The sequence below is a fragment of the Leptonychotes weddellii genome, chromosome 4 (genome assembly GCF_054177405.1).
Source record: "Leptonychotes weddellii isolate Sample4059 chromosome 4, ASM5417740v2, whole genome shotgun sequence".
In the NCBI taxonomy this organism is placed as follows: Eukaryota; Metazoa; Chordata; class Mammalia; order Carnivora; family Phocidae; genus Leptonychotes; species Leptonychotes weddellii.
The window spans coordinates 6,147,777-6,154,561 of record NC_138372.1 but is presented as its reverse complement, the minus strand read 5'-3'; the positions used below and the strand labels follow the sequence as shown (position 1 = coordinate 6,154,561).

General features: G+C 59.5%; 1 protein-coding gene across 1 annotated transcript in view; it reads right to left on the bottom strand.

The window, feature by feature from the left end:
• SPSB1 (splA/ryanodine receptor domain and SOCS box containing 1) overlaps positions 1 to 4,815 on the bottom strand; it is a 63,539-nt gene extending 58,724 nt beyond the window's left edge. The window contains exon 1 of the mRNA XM_081817462.1: positions 4,640 to 4,815. The gene's annotated coding sequence lies outside the window, so the exon portion shown is untranslated. The remainder of the gene's footprint in view (positions 1 to 4,639) is intronic.
• Between the last annotated feature and the right edge of the window lie 1,970 nt (positions 4,816 to 6,785).

Sequence of the window (6,785 nt, the reverse complement as noted above, 5' to 3'; positions counted from 1 at the left end):
TCTAGATGAAAATGCCAGAACAAGGGTTCTATTCCCGGGCACGCCTCATCTCATGCCCGATGCTCTTCTGCTGACCCCCTTGGAAAGAAGGTTCCAAAGTTTCTGTCTCCAGCCCAGGCTTCTCTCTAGAGCCCCTGGCCTAGCTGCCATCTGGACACATCCACAGACCATTTCTACCTGGGAGAGGCTCAAGGCACCTCCATGCCCCTGGCCCCCAGCCCTCTCTCTAGGGTCACCATCCACTCAGACCCCCAAACTGGCCAGGAGGCTCCCAGACATTTGCAGTTCTTCACACCCCGTGTCCAAATAGTTACCCAACCTGTGGATTCCACCTTGAAAGCGCCGCCAGCCTCCAGCCCAACCAGTGGGAAACAGATGCAGCAGGACACAAAGAAACATTTTTAATAATCGCAGGCCTGAAAGCAGAGCCAGGAGCTGTGTGGCCACAAGCAGCCTGTCTGGCAAGGGCTCTTCACAGCTGGGGCAACTGTCAAGACTTGTCACCAGGTAGATCCTGGATCCCCCCACCCCCAACCCTGCCGTGGCATTTACGTCCCACATGCCCTGAGTCTTGGGCCCAAATCACCCACCGCCTCCCGAGGGTGGCAGGCGCCCACACGTTCCTCCATCCGTTACCCGCACTGTGGGGACTTCAAGACGATTAAGCTTGGGTTTAAGCTTGTTTACAAACCACTTCCACATCCCCTGCCGCCCAGGCCCTATCTCGAATGCCCATGCCCACCCAAGGCCCAGCCTCGATGAGGGGCAAAGCAGGGCTGTGCCTTTCAGGTCCTCCTCCCCATCTCCAAGGGAGGCCCGCAGGGAGCCTAGGTCTGTTCTTGATGTGGTCCGTCTCATGACCAGCGGACTCATTTATTTGTAATGTTGAGCAACGAACAGAACTTTAAAACACAAAACAAGCAAGAAGCTTCCCGAAGACTCTGGGGGGGGATGGTGGCGGCAGCAGCAAGACAGATCTCCCAGTGAGCCATCCTCCCCTTGCCACAGCCAGGAAGGACCCTCAAGTCCAGCCAGGCAGAGTGCGCTTAACCCAACCTGCCCGCCATGGCATCAGTCTACCTCTCTGAGGCTTGAGATTTCGCTTAAATGCTTAGCGAGTACTTACAGATGACCTGATACCACGTCTGAGGTTTGGTTCAGAAGAGTCCAGCATGAGTGTGTGCACGTGCGTGTGGACACGTGCGTGCGTGTATACAGCGGTGTGTGAGCGCGAGGGTGTGTATATGCGTGGACACTTGAAGCCAGTGGGGGAACCCTATACCCTTCTCCCAGCCCTGCTATATATGTGCAATTTTCCGTAATAATAGGCATTTTTCATTAAAAAAATTAGCACGTGCTTCTTGAAGAAAAGGTCAAGGGGATAGAGGGGGGCACACTGTACTAACTAAGAGAGCTTAAGCACCAAAATCAGGGTCAGAGTTCTGCTCTGCACCCCGGCGGTAGCAGCAAGACTTTGGCCAAGTCGTGTAGCTGGCCGTTCCAGCCCCAGGAGGAGGGGGATGGAAGGAGAACCTGCTCGCTGCCCCGGGTTCTTAGGAAAAGTACAAGGGTTAATGTCTCAAGGACTCAGATCAGAGCCTGGCACTAGCACATTTCCTACTATCACCACCACCACCATCCAACAACGTCACGCCTGGGAAGCACACAGCAGGACACGCCTGGCACCTGACTATGAGCTGGACTTTGACTCTTAGATTAGGAGGGGCTCACTCTATCAGCTACCTGGGAAAAGGGAAAGCGCTAGGTGGGAAGTCCAAAATAAAAGCGTGGATTTCATCAGTCAGGCTTGTCGGGGAGGGACAGGCTTACGCATCCCGAGGCGGACAGAGGCCCATCTACACCTGCCCTGTGCTTTTGTCTGATAAAGATCCTCGTTCTCAAACTCCTCAGGCACCAAAACATAAACGGATTATGCCCATGAGCCATAAGCTATTTCTTGCAAAGAACTGGTGTGAAATTCCTGGACAAAATTCTCAACACTATAGAATCGGAGGTTTGGCTAAATGTGAAAACGCATCAGTGGGCAAGTCTCTGCTCACCCCAGGAGGGGGAAGGTCCAAGAAGGGGACCAGGCGCAGCCAGGGGAGCATAGTCTCCACTGTCCCCAGTGAGCAGGGGCAGCACTCACCTCCACCAGCTCACCCTCCCCACCCCCCATCCTGTTCCCAGGCTCCAGAGGAGAAACGAAACCTCTACGCTGATTGCCCAGGGGCCCAGAGTGTTTCAGGAGGCAGCCCCAGGAGCCCACTGGAGGGTGGTTTCAACCTTGCTAGAGCAGCCCAAGGAATGCAGTCTCACCCAGCAACACAGTGACATCACCCAGGGCCCCCGGTGGGACCACTCCTTCCTAAGAGCCGCACAACCCCCAGAACCCACCATCTCCCCATAGCCCCGACCTCCCTGAAGCCAGGTCTGCCCCTGCTTGGTTCGTGACTGTCAGAACCACTGTGGTTGATTCTGCTTCCCTGGTGGTAGCCAGGCTGGGAAAGAAAAGGATTTATAAAGTTATTGCACTGGGCCATTCCACACCTCCCCACTGGCAAACTCTCTCTCCTGGGTAAAGCCCTCTCTGCAGAAGGAAAAGCAGTAAGAGAACAAGAAGTGCTGAAAATGATCTAATCCAGTCCATCACCTTACAGCTGGGGGGACGTGAGGTGCCTGGCCCATGACCTCAGCACCAGAGGCAGAAACCTGGGGCAACAGCCAGGGCTCTGGAGACCGTCCACAGGCCTGGCTCTGCAGTGTGTGCAAGTCAGCCACCCTCTCCGGGCCTCTGCTGGGAAGGGAAAGCTTGGCCTACATAGATGCCCTGTAAGTAAGACAGGGCTTCCCTCAGCTCCGTGATGCCTCAGCAGAGGGAAGCCTGTCTATGCCCCTCGTGCTTAAATCTAGCACTTTCCACCACCCAGAGGGGGAGTATCAGAAAGGAACAGGGCCGAGAAGGGATGCTTGCTGTCCTCACACCCAGCAACCAGGGATGAAGCTCTGGGCCCCCTCCCGCGCTGTCCTGCCCCAGCAGAGAATTCTGCCAAGGACACCGATCTGCAGTCACCCGGGATGGCGTTTTTTACCATCACCACCTGTTAAAACTCAGCTCATGATCAGTTTCTGATGCTACCGGCTGGAGTGTTTAATTAAATATTACTCACTCAGGAAGCAGCCCCTGCCAACTCACCCCCAATCCGCCCGGTTCATTTTCAGAGAAGAGGAGAGGGAAGGAGAAGGAGCCTGTGTTCTCCCCAGCTAGCATCCGCAGGGCGACCAGTCTGAGCAGCCCACTTCTGAGAAAGAACCAAGCAAGGAAAGTCAAGGTAAGCAGCTCTCGGTCACCAGCAGCTCTCGGTCACCAGCAGCCCCACGGCCAGGTTACCTTAGATGGTGCACACACACACACACACATACACTCACCCCAGGCACACACTCAGACACACACACTCGCAGAGATGCACACTCACCCCATAAACACACACACACTCACCCCAGGCACACACACACACACACACGCAGAGATGCACACTCACCCCATACACACTCACCCCAGGCACGCACTCACTGATGCCCAGACACACAGAAACACTCAGAGACACACACAGACACAGAAACACACACCGCACGCACACGTAATCTCACACAGACACACAGACGCAGCACCCTGACTCGCTCAGGCACACCCACACAGGCAGGCTCAGAGACACACAGACACTCGGTCGCCAGACCCCTCACACCCAGCCGCACACTCACTCACACACTCACTTGCAGTCTCCCATCAGGGCAAGCCCGCGCGGCAGGGGCCAGTGAGCATTCCCGGAGCCCTCGCCTTGAACTCGAACAGGACAATTACCAAGTCCCCACACACCCTGGCCGCGGGCTGACCCTTCCCGCGGGGCCACCGACCGACCCAGGCCGCTCTGGTTTTTCTGTTTCAATCGATCTGCTGACACAACACTCGGCTCCCCCCTGGTTGCCGGGAGAAGCTGCGGCGGCTCCGGGATGGCGGAGAGGGAGGCGCCGCCCGGGGTGTCGCCCCGGCGGACTCCCCGGGGGAGGCGCGGCGAGCAGGGCAGGGGAGCCCCGAGGGGGCCAGTAGGGCCACACTGCAGATCCGGCTCCCGACTGGCGGGAAAAGCGAAACTAACTTCGCGGAGCAGGGTCGCGCTGCCCCCGTGTGGGAGGGGCAGGTCAGCGCCCCCGCCTCGGCCGCGGGGACAGCCGCGGGAACGGAGCCCGGGGGCGCCGGGGCACCTGGAAGTCGGTGGGGGCCGCCGCGCGCCCGGGGTCCCCTCCCCGGGTCTGCAGCAGCCGAGGCTCAACCCCGGGCGCGACAGTGGTCGCGGCCGCCGGGACCCCCGCCTTGTCTCGCCCCCGCAGGTGGGACCCCCGGGCCGCCGCGACCCGCAAGGCGCCCGCAGCCGCAGCGGCTCTGGGCGGCGCCCTGGCCCCCTCGGCCAGGACCTGTGGCGAGAGAAGGGTTCCCCGCGGCCCCCTAGCGGGTCCCCAGCGGGACCCTCACCCACCAGGCCCCCAGCGCCCGGCCCCGCGCCCACCACTCGGTCCCCGAGTGCCGCGATCCCCGTCCGGACCCCCACCCGCCCGGTCTCCCGTGCCCGGCGCTGCCTACCGCGCCAGGGAGGCCGCCGCCGCCGCCGCCGCTCTCCGGGGCCGAGGAGGCCGGGGCGCCCGGGCCGCGCCCGCCGCAGGGAGCGAACTCGCCTCCTGCCGCGGCCCCGGCGCCAGCGCCTGGAGCCTGGTTCCTGCTGCGAGCGCGCGGGCAGCCCGAGCGCGACTTCTGTGCAAAGAAGAAAAAGCAGGCGAAGGCTTTAAAGTGCGGCGAGAGGAAAGCGCCGGGGGGCGGGGCCGGCGTGCCCGCCCCGCCCCCTCGGCCCCGCCCCGCCCCCTCGGCCGCGGCTCCGGCTCCGGCTCCGGCTCCCGCGCGCCGGGTGCTGTGCGCCCCAGGGGCGGGCGCGGGGCTCGGGGTGGCGGGGGCACCCCCTGTGCCGGGCGCTCCCTCGGCCGCCCCGTCCTCCGCCCGCGCCGCCACCCCACCCGGAGGCCGCCGCGGCCCGCGGGGCGGCACCGGAGCTTCGGTCCCTCGGGAGGCGTCTTTGGGAAACGCCGGGCAGCCTCCGCTGGGCGAGAGGCCGGGGTTGCAACACCCGGAGGGCCGCGGCCGTGCGGGGGAGGGGGGCTTACTAATAATAATTTTTTAAAAGCTCTTGGGAGGGTGGGGGTTGTTTCAATAACTTTGGGACCAAGGCCTTGCTTGCCTCATCTGAAATTCCCAGCAGTTTAAAGTTCCGTAATTCGAAGGCGCAGGAGAGGAGGACGTAGGCCAGCAAGATAATGCAGGGACTCTCCGCCCTGCCCCCTCCCCCATGCGTTTCCCTTTCGGTACCCACAGGGACTGGCGGGGGTCTCTGAACTCCCAGACCGCCCCCCGGCCCGGGCTCTTCAGCTCAGAGCATACAGCAGGCGGCGCTCCACGAATGTTTGTTGAATGAATGAGTAAGCGATTGCCTGGTAGGTCCTCCACCCCCAGGACTTATTATAGAGTGTCTTGTGGCTCTTGGCTCCTCAAAGGAATTTTCCTCCGCAACCCTCGAACCAGAACGTTTTAAAGAAATTAGTGTTGGGGCGCCTGGGTGGCTCAGTCAAGCCTCTGCCTGGGCTCCAGCCCCACATGGGGCTCCAGCCCCACATCGGGCTCCCTGCTCAGTGGGGAGTCTGCGTCTCCCTCTCCCTCTCTCTCTGCCCCTCCCCTCCGCTCGTGTTCTCTCTCTCTCTCTCAAATAAATAAAATCTTTAATAAAAATAAATAGGTAATAAATTAGTGTTTTAAGAGCAAAACCTCCCTGCCTTTCTCCACCCCTATGTGTAGTGTCCATTGCATTATCGTTATTGGAGCTGTAACATGAAATGTGGTTTCCTGTTATTTCATCTTTACCGTAACGCTCTAGGGCAGGACTGTTGTTACACTCCTAAAGTGAGGGACCCTACCTGGTACAAAGGCCCTGCTGGATCAGAGCTGCAAGCCCAAATGGATTCTGTGACGGTTTCCAGTTTCTCACTTCCCTGTGCTGAAAATCAGTTTTGTTTTGAAATAAAAAATTACTAAGACTGGGGTGCCTGGGTGGCTCAGTCTGTTGGGCATCTGCCTTGGGCTCAGGTCATGATCTTGGGCTCCCTGCTTCTCCCTCTCCCTCTGCTGCTCCCCCTGCTTGTGCTCTCTCTCTCTCTCTGTGTCAAATAAATAAAATAAAATCTTTAAAAAAAGAGTGAGCCTCAGTGGGCATTCTGGCGGCCCAGTTAACACTCCTGGTTCCCCTTGTCTAGGAACCCAGGCTGCTCAGGTGGACAGTCATTGTCAGCAACCCAGGGGCGGCTGGGATTTAAAGAGAGCCCAGGACTCCCTTCAGCCACTCTGCAATGTGAGAATTGTTAGTTGTCCCAGCCTGTAATAGCACTTGGGAGAACTGTGAAAACATCCGGGATGGCAAGGGGATCTTGCCAAGTTACCGGTATACCTTGGAGTCGTCTAATTCCTAAAAAGTACAGCCCCTTCTGTGCTTGGGATCTCTCCCTTGGAGGAGTAAGCATGGTGGAGAGTGTTATACAGGAAGTGTGCGCCCCTCGCCTGGTGCTGCCCTCCCCTGGAGCCGGAGCTGCAGCCCCTTGGCCCCAGGGCCATGCTGCTGTCAGCCTCCTGAGTGGGACTCCTCCAGGCTTCACCTCTTATTCTGGAGGAGACCTTCTGGGGCAGACTGGGG